General features: G+C 44.3%; 1 protein-coding gene across 3 annotated transcripts in view; it reads left to right on the top strand.

The window, feature by feature from the left end:
• The window catches only part of chrm2 (cholinergic receptor muscarinic 2), a 200,715-nt gene that overhangs the window by 60,528 nt on the left and 126,848 nt on the right, over nt 1-13,339 (top strand). For all 3 annotated transcript variants that reach the window (XM_016997087.2, XM_016997086.2, XM_008119836.3), the window contains exon 3: nt 13,092-13,236. The gene's annotated coding sequence lies outside the window, so the exon portion shown is untranslated. The remainder of the gene's footprint in view (nt 1-13,091; nt 13,237-13,339) is intronic.

Below are 13,339 nucleotides of genomic sequence, written 5' to 3'. Positions count from 1 at the left end.
TTCAGTGCTATTTAATTCAAACAGCAGACAAAACAATGGATACCTGGCAATTCACATTTTAATAAATGTGCACCAAAAAACTTTTTTATACAAAAAGTAAAGCAGGTCAAAATCTAGCTATCTCATGACATATTTTATTATGAGTTATACAAGGATGGAACTAATCACCATTTCTCTCTACAATGACAAAAACATTCAACCTACTTTTTTGACAATATATTGGCCACAGTTTAAGGCTGTTGCAAGAATCAGAGTGGTATTTTTGTTCCACAGAGCATGAAAAATGAGCCACACTGACTGGACAATTTAGTCCCCTTGCCAAGTAAGTGATAACACATTGGCACTGTAGAGGCTCCTTTTGGATAGCTAAGGCATACCAGAAACACCTAGCTTCCATGCTCGTTTCTTTGAACGTCTCTCAAAATCCTGGCCTCTTCCTCCTCCGATGGCTCAGTGTGTTAAAGCGCTGAGCTGCCAAACTTGCAGACCAAAAGGTCCTAGGTTCAAATCCCGGGAGTGGAGTGAGCACCCGCTGTTAGCTCCAGTTTCTGCCAACCTAGCAGTTAGAAAACATGCAAATGTGAGTAGATCAATAGGTACCGCTCCAACGAGAAGGTAACGGCGTTCCATGCAGTCATGCCAGCCACATGACCTTGGAGGTGTCTACGGACAACACTGGCTCTTCGGCTTAGAAATAGAGTCGGACATGACTGGACACAACATCAGGGGAAACCTTTACCTTTACCTCCTCCTCTTAGCTCTGCCTATATCACTAGCAGAATTCCAGCTGATATGTTCAAAATTGCCCCCCCCCCCTTGTACAAACACACATATATTGGTGGCAATATTTTTTCTCTGTTTTAAGCCCCTGTAAACGCACTAGGCCCATCTGATCTTGGAAACTTGGTAAAGTCAGCTTAGGGTAGTACGTGGATGGGAGACCAGCAACGAATCCCAGGTGCTGTATGTTATGTTTCAGAGGAAAGAATTGGCAAACCCACTTTTGAGTATTCCTTGTCTCAAAAACCCCCTATGAAACCCATGTTCCCCATGAATCAAAAGGCATCATGAAGGCACACATACACACATATATGAGGAGGAGACAATTTTTTTTACAATAAAGAAAAAAAAACAAATGAGGCAATTTCAGACCACCTGACTGTATTCAGTGGACCTTTTGCAGAGTAAAAATAAAGTTATATATAGCGGCATGCTATATGCCTGATCCCCCAGGCCCTTGTTGTCTGTCTAAATGCTGGAGGACCACCTTGAGCAAAAATAACTGGACTATCTTCTTCTCTCCCTGTCTTCCCTCTGCCTCTGCTGCCAGCAATGACTGTGCTTCTTTGAGGAAAGACATTTGTGTCCTTTTTGCCAAAACAAAGTAGCGGCTTCTAATCTGGTTGCATTAAAGGCAGCCATCCGGAAAGGCTCTTCATTTGCCCATCAGTGAAATGCAGATTAAAGCATTGTGATTCTCAGAGGGTGTTCTTGTTCTCTTTCTTTTTATCATCCTTGCTTGTTTGAGGCAACAAATGCCTTTTCTTATGCTGCTTCGTGTCACTGCTTCATATGGAGTGTGGGAATGGGTATGCCTAGCTGGAATATTTGTGTGGGAGAGACCGCGTGTTCCTCTGGAACTGCTTCATGACATTGGCAGCTTTTCTTTCTGACAGCTATATCTTCTCACCTCTGGATGGAAGGGCCTGCCGCCTGACAGCAGAAGTCCAACTCACATTATGGAAACTGAAAGAAAAACAAGCTACTAAAAAACACCATCAAACCAAATACATACAGTCTGCATATTGCACTTCTAGGAGCCAGTCTGTTGTCGAGGTCTAAGTATCGGAATAACAACAGCAAGGTTTGAGTCCTGTTTAGCCATGGAAACTCACTGGGTGACTTTGACCTCATCACATGGACTTCTGGCTCTGTCCTAGGACACTTTCAGGACAGAATCAGGATAGAGCCCACTGGAGCTCTTCACGTGACGCAGGGCTACTTCCGGTGGGGCTCCATCCTGGTTCTGTCCTGGAAACGTTCTAGGATGGAGCCCTGAGAACATGGATAGCTCTACCTATGTTCTCATAGCCTACAACAGGGCCAGCGTGGGGCATAGTCGGGTGGCAATGCTTTTCCCTGTGTCATAGAGAAAGCAGCGGTGTGAGCAGTGTGAGGCACAGGACGACTGTTTCCTCTGCTGCCCCATGGATTTGTCATACTGCCTGATGAATTCCCCCACTGTTTCCCATGTTAGGGACTTCAATGTGCAGAGGTCCCAGAGCAAGTCACAATTTCTCAGCCTTAGAGGAAGGCAGTGGCAAAACCCCTCTGAATAAACCTTGCCAAGAAAACACTCTAATAGGGTTGCCACAAGTCAGATTCAATTTGTAGGTGCTTAACAACAATAAAGATTGAGCACTTTATCTGGAATTCCAACAACTGAAACATAAGCCCTGCCTGATTAAGGTCCCCAAATATATGGAACTCTGTAGTAGTATTAAGCAGAATGCAGTTGCAACTCCTTTTTTAGGCTTCTCCCATCAATACAGGAAGGGAGGGAATGGAAGAGCAGGGTATTTTTCTGGCTCCTTCTGCTTGCGTACTACAACAAACCTCTGAACGGGGCTTGAGATGTCACCAAAACTTGTAATTATCTCACTGAGAAAACAAATTTGCCCTCTTCCCAATTCTCACATGCAATATGAATGAGCTGGCCTTTCCACAAAATTATTCAGCATTCACTTGTGAATTTGCAGGGAGGATCTGTGAAAACAGAGAAACAAACTAAGAAACATGTGATGCTACAAAGGGGGAGCAGGCCCAGACATTCAGGCAAATGTTTCTTTTATAACACACACACACACACACACACACACACACACACACACTTGTTGATATGTGACATTAACTTCAACTTACAATGAGAAAACTGTTGGGTTTTCTTTTTAGAATTTATTCAGAAGTGGTTTGCCATTCTCTTGGGCTAAGATAATGTGATTTCACCATGTTCACCCACTGGGTTTCCATGTTTAGAATTTGAACCCTGTTGTCTCAAAGTCCTAAATCCCAACACTAATCCCTCAAACACATACTCACAGACACACTGATTGAAATGACCTCAGGTTTGCCATATATGAATGAATCTGGAAGCTTTTCTGCATGGATTCTCTCACTTAAGTGAAATATCAGAAGGTTTGGAATGGTCTCATGCTTTGCACAAACCAAACATGCTCAGTAGCCATGAATTGCTTTTTGGCTCTTGCACAGGAATCTAAAACTATGTAAGAGGAGGGGTGATATTGGGTATAATGCAAGCATGTATGTATCACTGACTAAACAATGATCAAGAACCATCTGTGTTACAATAATTTTTTGTCTTTTTCATGATTTTTCAGAAATCTGAATGGAAAGCAAGCCAAGAATCCAAATAATTTTGGGGCTAAGAGGGTTATTTAACTCTCTTTGAACTAAGATTACTGTCTAGGTGATAGACTGAGATAGTGTCACGACCCAGGCTACAGAGCACCAATAACCATACGCAGAGGCCAGATTCTATCTAATATCTTTATTAAGGAAATATATAAAGTTAGTAAAAGCAAATGTAAAAGTTAGTCCAGAAGTAGACCTTTCAGGAAAGGTCAAAATTAGTCCAAAGAAACAATGTCCAATATGAAATATTAAGGTCCAAAGTTGTAATCCAATAACCGAAACACTCACTTTGCCAGGCAAGTGAGGGGAGATGACAAGGTCCTTTAGTCCATGAACTTGAGCAAGGCTAGGAAATAACTTGATACTTGAAACAAGGCTTGAAGCGTGGAACAAGGTAACGAGGAACTAGAACAAGGTCCGTGGAATAACTTGGTAAAATCCGTGAAACAAGGCAAGGTTTAGTCCTGGGAAACAAGGCAAGGTCCGTAGGTAAACAAAGGCTGGGAAGCAGGAGCGAAGGCAGGAAACAAGGACAAGGCTTGAGCAGGAACGAGGCTTGAAACGGAGCGCGCTGTCCAGACACAACTCGCTCCGGAGGCTGACGAATTGACTCCGCAAAGTAACTCCGCGGGTAAAACACCTATATAGAGTCTAACTTTCCCGCCGAGAGCAGTTCTCTGGGAACCAGAAACGAAAGCTAATCTCTGAGACCAGATGTTTGACTCCTTAAAGATTCTCATGGAAAGCAGGCTTAATTGGCAAATTCTTAGCAATTATTCTCGCACTCCTGCGCGAGGCTGCTTCCAAACCTCTCTGTTGTTTACAAAACTCATGGCGAGAAAACACTGGAGATGTAGCCTCAGTATTTGTTTGACATACTTCTGGAACATAATCCTCTTGCAGGTGCAAGGTTCCCAGATCTGGCTGGGAAGAATCTGTCTGGGAAGAATCCAGTTCTGACTGGGAAGGTAAAAAACCCAAGTTTTCTTCTTCATCAGGCATCACAATGTCATGAGCAGGACTACAAGGCCCATGGGTCATCACACTATCCCCCTCCTCAAGCCCCCTCCCAAACTGGGACTCTCTCCCCGAGGCGCGAGGTCGTGGCTTGGCGGGATAGGTCTGATGGAAGCGACGGGTTAGATCAGGAGCGTGAACTGTGGAAGCGTCTTCCCAAGAGCGTTCCTCAGGGCCAAAACCCACCCAGTCAATGAGATATTGCAGGCGGCGGCGGTGAAAGCGAGAATCCAAAGTGTCCTGAACCTCGAACTCGTCCTCCCCATCCACCAAAATAGGGACGGGGGCCGGCCGGTCTACATCTGGCCGCACACCATCCGCCGGAAGGAGCAGGGAGCGGTGAAACACTGGGTGAATGCGCATTGAGCGCGGAAGTTGGAGTTTGAAAGTCACGGGGTTAAGTTGCGCCACCACTGGATAGGGGCCAATGAAACGGGCATCTAACTTCCGGCAAGGGCGATGGGAGGGCAAAAAGCGAGTGGACAGAAAAACCCGATCTCCTACCTTGATTTCGGGGCCCGGCTGGCGATGTTTGTCCGCGTGACGTTTATAGTCCTCCTTGGCTTGTTCCAGTTGCTGGAGCAAAAGTTGTTGCACCGCTGTGAGTTCCTGCAGCCAATCTTCTGCTGCGGGAACTTCTGAAGTTTCAATGACAGGGGGAAAGAAACGTGGATGGAAGCCGTAGTTTGCAAAGAACGGCGTTTCTTTTGTAGAAGCCTGGACTCCATTGTTGTAGGCAAATTCCGACAGTGGTAACAGAGAAGCCCAATTGTCCTGTTGGTAGTTTACATAACAGCGAAGGTACTGTTCCAAAGTGGCATTGGTGCGCTCCGTTTGCCCATCCGTTTGGGGATGATGAGCTGAAGATAAACGAGAGTCTATGCCCAATAGTTTTTGTAGTGCCTTCCAGAAACGAGAGGTGAATTGGGATCCACGGTCTGTGACCAAACTCTTGGGCAATCCATGTAGTCTGAAAACATGTTGGAGGAATAAATCTGCAGTCTCTTGGGCCGTGGGAAGACCTTCACAGGGAATGAAATGGGCTAACTTGGTGAAAAGGTCCACCACCACTAGGATCGTGGTGAATCCACAGGAAGGTGGTAAGTCAGTGATAAAATCCGCAGAAATTATTTCCCATGGGCGAGATGGGTTAGGAAGGGGGTGTAGAAGCCCTGAGGGCTTCTCCCTTCTTATCTTGGAGCGCTGGCATACTGGGCAGGTGTTAACATATTTTTCCACATCCTTGCGGATCTTGGGCCACCAGAAATCTCTTAGGATCAAATGCATGGTTTTAAATAGTCCGAAATGCCCTGCTGGTTTGCAGTCATGACACAGACGAAGTGCTTTTTCCCTGCCCGGTCCGGGTGGGATATAAACATGATTTCTATAGCAAAGCAGTCCATCTTTAAGCGAAAAGGGAAAATGCAGACCTTGACGAAGTTGGTCCTGCGCCCAGGCATCTGCTTGCTGACTAGCCCTGATTTCTTGAGCACAGATGGGCCCTGGAGTAGAGGGAGTTGAATCAATGGGAGTGGATTTGGTGTTCCCCACTGTGAGCGTGGCAAAGTTCTCGGGTTGTAGTAGTTGGGATTCAAAGGTCTCCTTGCGTCCTGCAGCGTATTCCGGTTTACGTGACAGGGCGTCTGCTTGCTTGGTTTGGGCTGGGGTCACATAATGAATCTGGAAGTTGAAACGTTCAAAGAATAAAGCCCAACGTTGCTGCCTCTGATTTAGCTTGCGGGCAGTTCTTAGATGTTCTAGATTCCGATGATCAGTGTGGACTTCAATGGGAAATTTGGCCCCTTCTAGCCAATGTCTCCAAGTTTCAAAAGCTGCTTTTATGGCTAATAGTTCTTTTTCCCAAATGGTATAGTTCCTCTCTGGTGCGGTTAGTTGACGAGAATAATAGGCACAAGGATGAAGGTGATCTCCCACCGGTTGTAGGAGCACAGCCCCAATTGCCACATCAGAGGCGTCCGCTTGCACCACAAAAAGGGTTTCAGGATCTGGATGCTGAAGGATTGGCTGGGATGTGAATAATTTCTTTAGTTGCTGGAACCCTTTCTCTGCTTGATCAGTCCAGCGGAAGGGCTGTTTTCCACGGATGCAGCTAGTGATTGGGTCAGACCAGCGGGCACAATCTGGAATGAACTTACGGTAATAGTTCGCGAACCCCAAGAATCGCTGCACCTCCTTCTTGTTAGTTGGTGCCCGCCATTCCAATACTGCTGAGACCTTGGCTGGATCCATGGAGAGCCCTAGAGGCGAGATACGGTATCCAAGGAAATCTACCTCTTGTAGATCAAAAGCGCATTTTTCTAGCTTGGCATAAAGTCCATGATCCCGCAATCGTTGCAACACCATTTTGACGTGGTTCTCATGTTCTGATTGTGATCTAGAAAACACCAAAAAATCGTCCAGGTAGATTATCAAGAACCTATCTAGATAGTCCTGGAAAATGTCATTGACAAAATGCTGGAACGTTGCGGGAGCTCCGCATAATCCATAATTCATAACTCGGGACTCGAATAATCCGAATTTAGTCTGGAAGGCGGTCTTCCACTCGTCCCCTTCTCTGATGCGAACTAAGTTGTAAGCTCCCCGAAGATCCAGCTTGGTGTAAACCTTGGCTCCTCGAAGTCGGTCTAACAGATCCGAGATTAAGGGCAGGGGATAGCTGTTCCGCTTGGTGATATTATTCAATGCTCTGTAGTCCACCACCAAGCGTAATTCCCCTGACTTCTTCTTCACAAACATCACTGGGGAGGCGGCTGGGGATTGAGAGGGTCTGATGAATCCCTTGCGAAGGTTTGTCTCTATGAATTCCCTGAGAGCTTCTTGCTCTGGTTCAGTCAGGGAGTAGAGATGCCCTCGCGGGATCGGGGCCCCCTCCACCAAGTCAATGGCACAGTCATAAGGTCTATGTGGGGGTAATTTTTCGGCTTCTTTTTCATTGAATACATCCCAATACTCGGAGTACTTCTTTGGCAAGGTGATAATGGGCTCGGTGTCTGTGGCATGGCAGACCTTGGCTACGAGGCAATGGTTTTGGCAGTACTTTGAAGCAAACTGCAGTTCTCTGTTGGACCAGGAGATGCTTGGGTCGTGAAGTGTCAGCCATGGAATCCCCAAAATCACAGGGAAATGGGGAACCTCAGTAACAAAGAAGGAAATCTCTTCCATATGTTCCCTTATCCACATCCTGGTGGGTTCCGACCACTGGCTTACGGGGCCCGTCTTGAGAGGGCGGCCATCGATGGCTTGCACCACACGGGCATTCTTGAAGTCATGATATTGTAATCCCAGAGAGTCGGCATACTCTCGATCAATGAAATTGTTGGTAGCTCCTGAGTCTATCATGGCGTGGATCATGACGGGTCCCTTTTTTGCTGACCATAAGGTGACCACTAGAAGGAACAGGACCCCGGTTGGCGGCTCTTGAATGGGTTTCTTGACCGGGTTGGCGAGCCTCTCTACGCCCGGTCGTTGGCTTCCCCCGCCGGCTGTGTGCCAGCCGCCTCAGACGTCTTCGTCTCCGTGGAGGACGCCGCCGCAAGACGGGCGGCGGGCTTCCCTTTGGCTGGGCACTCTCTGGCGAAGTGGCCCCCATTCCCGCAATACCAACAGAGATTTAGGCGTTGACGGCGGGCCTTCTCGGCGGCATCTAATCTGGGACGCACATTGCCCAACTGCATCGGCACCTCCTCGCTCCCCCTGGGGTATGGGGATGGTGGTGGGGGTCTCCACACTGGACGCGGCTGAACGCTGGCGGGAGCGGGGGGTTTTGCCCCAGCTCTACCGCTCTGGCCTCGTACCCACTGCTTCCTGTTGGCAATCATGACTTCAGCCCGTAAACATTGATCGATGAGTGCTTCCAGCGTTTGGGGAGGATCCACCTTGGAGATTTCCTCCAGCATTTCAATGTTGAGACCCTCCCGAAATTGTCCTCTGAGGGCAACATCGTTCCAGCCAGTGTTGTGGGCCAGCACTCGGAACTCGGCTATGTACTGAGACATGGGTCTGTCTCCTTGGAAGAGGCGGCGGAGTTTGTGCCCGGCTGCCTCCAAATTGTCCTCGATTCCCCAGGTCGCCTTAAGGTGGTCCAAGAAATGTTGCGCTGACCTTAGATGTGGGGAGGCTTGGTCGAACAGAGCCGTCGCCCAGTTAGCCGCTGGCCCGTCTAGGAGACTGTAAATCCACGCCACCTTGATGTCTTCCTGGGGAAACTCGGCATCACGGGCCTCTAGATAAGCTTGGCATTGGCGACGGAAAACATGAACCTTAGAAGCTTCTCCAGTAAACTTGGTTGGCAACGCCATGGCCGGAAGACGGATTCCGCGTTCCTTCAAACCCTTTATTTCTCCATCCTGTGCATTGAGCTTATCACGGATTCGGTCCACCTCATCCTTGTCGATGGTGTAGGTAATCGGCTGGCCGCTCGGCCCAGGTACGACTCCGGTAGACATTCTGGCCGAGGTTAATTGGTGCTTAGGGGGGCGGAGTCAAACTGTCACGACCCAGGCTACAGAGCACCAATAACCATACGCAGAGGCCAGATTCTATCTAATATCTTTATTAAGGAAATATATAAAGTTAGTAAAAGCAAATGTAAAAGTTAGTCCAGAAGTAGACCTTTCAGGAAAGGTCAAAATTAGTCCAAAGAAACAATGTCCAATATGAAATATTAAGGTCCAAAGTTGTAATCCAATAACCGAAACACTCACTTTGCCAGGCAAGTGAGGGGAGATGACAAGGTCCTTTAGTCCATGAACTTGAGCAAGGCTAGGAAATAACTTGATACTTGAAACAAGGCTTGAAGCGTGGAACAAGGTAACGAGGAACTAGAACAAGGTCCGTGGAATAACTTGGTAAAATCCGTGAAACAAGGCAAGGTTTAGTCCTGGGAAACAAGGCAAGGTCCGTAGGTAAACAAAGGCTGGGAAGCAGGAGCGAAGGCAGGAAACAAGGACAAGGCTTGAGCAGGAACGAGGCTTGAAACGGAGCGCGCTGTCCAGACACAACTCGCTCCGGAGGCTGACGAATTGACTCCGCAAAGTAACTCCGCGGGTAAAACACCTATATAGAGTCTAACTTTCCCGCCGAGAGCAGTTCTCTGGGAACCAGAAACGAAAGCTAATCTCTGAGACCAGATGTTTGACTCCTTAAAGATTCTCATGGAAAGCAGGCTTAATTGGCAAATTCTTAGCAATTATTCTCGCACTCCTGCGCGAGGCTGCTTCCAAACCTCTCTGTTGTTTACAAAATTCATGGCGAGAAAACACTGGAGATGTAGCCTCAGTATTTGTTTGACATACTTCTGGAACATAATCCTCTTGCAGGTGCAAGGTTCCCAGATCTGGCTGGGAAGAATCTGTCTGGGAAGAATCCAGTTCTGACTGGGAAGGTAAAAAACCCAAGTTTTCTTCTTCATCAGGCATCACAATGTCATGAGCAGGACTACAAGGCCCATGGGTCATCACAGATAGGAAGGAATTAAGACTGTGAGTGTGCTGATAAGACAGATTAATGTAGAGTAAGTAACATGGTGAGTCAATTTAGTAGGGATATATTTTTAGAAAGAACAAGTTTCATATTAAAAACAGAAGAGACCATTGGAGAGCATCCAAAATAATTAAAAAAGGGATAATTTTTTAAAAAAGAAAACATAATTGTCCAGCTGTTTCCCAATCAAACTGATGAACTATGCCCATTTCTTTCTCTTTTTTTTTTAGTTCTCTTCCATCTTTACTTTGTACCTTTGAAAGGTAATACAGAATCAGAACCATTGTGTTTAAATCAAAATAAACTGGGACTGTAAAGAATACTGAACAGGAAAGGAGTCTCAACAAGTCTTTATTGCCAAAACTTCACTTGTGCAAAAATCCCACTTTCTCTGAACAAAAAACATATGTAGCAAACAAGTGTATAAATGCACAAATGACTTGTTTTAAAAACAAAGATCCCAAAAGTGTGAAAAAATCATGGAAAATACACAAAACCTCTATTGACCTTATCCAGTGCAGTGAACCTTCTTGAAATTATTTCTTCTGGCTTGTATGAAATAACAATGAAATAGGTGAAGATATTTATCTTTAGCAGAGAACCAAGTAATCATGTTTTTGGTTGGATACACAAGCGAGAAATTTCACAAACAGGTGATAAAAATGTCATCACAGGTCATTGGAGATGGAATTGAAACTGTTCTTTTCAGAAGCCTAGATGTGATATTCTCTAAGTTGGATCAAGAAGCAGAAATGGATCATTGGGAAAGGGTATCTGTAAGGGAACTGAGTGATTTATATATTATTTTTTAAAAAAATCACCCAAATATATATATGTGTGTGGGGGGGCATGTATGTATGTATATGTGTGTGTGTGTGGATGGATGGATGGATGGATGGACAGATAGATAGATAGATAGATAGATAGATAGATAGATAGATAGATAGATAGATAGAGTAAATTGAAGAACTGACCTCAGGAGAGAAATATATATGACATTTTTCAGATCACTGGTGAAGATATGTGACACCACTTCAGCAGATATATAACTATTGGAAAACTACTGGCAAAGGTTAACTACTTCTACCTGGAGGGAATGGGAGAAAATAATAATAAATCCTCTTACTATAACTTGGGTAGGATTCGTTAAAAAACTTGGAATCAATGAACGAAAACAGAAGTGCAGCACAGAGATTGTTTTAGATCATTTGGCTAGTTTGTAAATAGTGAGGCAAAGGTTCTGGGTGAATGTGAAATATTTTAATAAAGACTGTTTAAAAATTTTTAGTATATTGTCTGAAATGGAGATGAAATTGCCTTCAAAATTAACCACAACAACCCTTGCCTTTAAGCTATAAAACTCTATGTGGCTTTGCTCCAATGTTGCAGTATACCCTTTCCCAATTCCAACTACAATTCCGTCAGTTGCTTTGCTAAGTTTCCACAAATAAAATGAAGATGTTTTATGTATTCTCTTCCTGGATGCAAGGAATGGACACTGAAATCTCTTAATTGTCCCTTGTCAGTTCCAGTTTTCTTCTTCGTTTAAGTTGCATAGGAGAGAAGGTGGAATAAATGGAAGGATGTCCTCACTCTCCCAATCAAATCCAGAAAAATTATTTATTTTCCTGATCCCAGCAGACATCCTAGAAAGTTAATACCGTCTCTTGGGTTTCCGTTCTGTTGATGTCATTTTCCATCAGAGCAACCTTATGAATAATGGTTTCCCAAGAGTCCCAGTTATTAACAGTTTTGCTCAGGTCTTGCAGACTCAGTCTATGGCTTTCTTGGATTGATGGATTTATTTCCTCAATTCAACTATGTGGTCTTCCTCTTTTTCTTCTGCTTTGATGCATATCATTGACTTTTTCATTTAGTCATGTCATCTCATGATCCATTCAAAGTACAACAGTCTCAATTTAATCATTTTGACTTCTGGGAATCCAAGTATGGTTTACTCTAAGACCCATTAATTTGTTTTTTAGACATTCAATGATATTTGCAGAACTCTCTTCCAGCACCACATTTCAAATGAGTTGGTTTCTCATTTATAATGTAACTAAATACTGTGGCATGGATACTTCTGGCTTTGGTTTTTAATGATATTTCTTTGCATTTGAATATTTGCATTTTAATATTATATTATTCCATTCACACCTGTGAAAAGTGAATATTGACTTGAACATAATATGTGGTCCTCTACTAGGAAGGCTATTAATCTAAAGATTTAGAAAGTTACACACCAAAATGAGAGCAAGAAGCTTAAAATTGGCTAAAACCAGTTTGTACCTGGACAGAAGAATTATCTGGCTTCTCCAGAAGTCACTGGGTATCTAAAATTACTAAGATATACTGCATTTTGACATTGAAGGCTGCTAATTCTAACTAAATATACATCAATGGACATATTATACAAATGCTCAGCCTTCAAAATTACTCACCACTCTCCCTTTCTCCCTCTCCATATATGAAAAACGTTATAAACATCTGTTCTCTTCATTTTGGTAGTTTATGAGAAGCCACCATGATCACATCAACACAAAAAGTTGAAAACACATACAACATCCTGTTTCGCCATGTCCGTAAACTAGAGCCTGGAAATATTTCTTTTTTTATTTCATCTTCCAGAATCAAATACTGGCCATACTGACCAGAAAATTCAGTGGACTGAGTTATGTCCTGAGCTCATCCTGCAGATTTATTGTTGTGTGCTTTCTAGTTGTGTGCTTTCGAGTTGTTTCTGACTTTTGGCGACTCTGAGCTGAACCTCATACAGGGTGTTCTGGGGCTGAGAGTGAATGACTCATCCAATGTCACCCAGTGAGTTTCTCTGACTGAACAAGGAATTGAATCCTCATCTCTAGAATCATATTCCAACACATAAACTAAACTTAAGGATCAACAAGGAGAAAATGTATATAAGTTCCAGAAACAACAAATTATGTTAAAATATCCTTCTTTTGAAACAGTGTTCATGCCAGATAGATTAGACTTAATAAATCAATTACTGAGTGATAAGTCACCATTACAGCAAATCCTGTTGATTCAGTGAATTGAGTCTAGCAGTGATAAACACAAATGGGCCAGTACTTTGAATTTCTCCGCAACCAAACTTAAGATACTGTGTTTTTTTCTTGCAGACCATGATATCCAAGGAACAGACCCCACAAAACAGCAATACGTGCAAGGTGTGCACACTTGGTTCATGAGATCAGCTTATGAAGAGACCAGTGTATCCAGTGAATGTAGCAGTGAGAGCTGAATGCTCAACTGAAGCCTCTAAAGGTAAAAATGTTTTTTAAGTTCTTCTCTAATTAGACAGGTAGGATGTATAAAGCTGAGATACATCCCCTTGCTCTTTAATATTTTGTGCTTTCTGGGAGGTCTG

Source organism: Anolis carolinensis, chromosome 5, assembly GCF_035594765.1.
Source record: "Anolis carolinensis isolate JA03-04 chromosome 5, rAnoCar3.1.pri, whole genome shotgun sequence".
NCBI lineage: Eukaryota > Metazoa > Chordata > Lepidosauria > Squamata > Dactyloidae > Anolis > Anolis carolinensis.
Note: the sequence above shows the minus strand (reverse complement) of the source record. Positions and strands in the feature narration are given on the sequence as shown.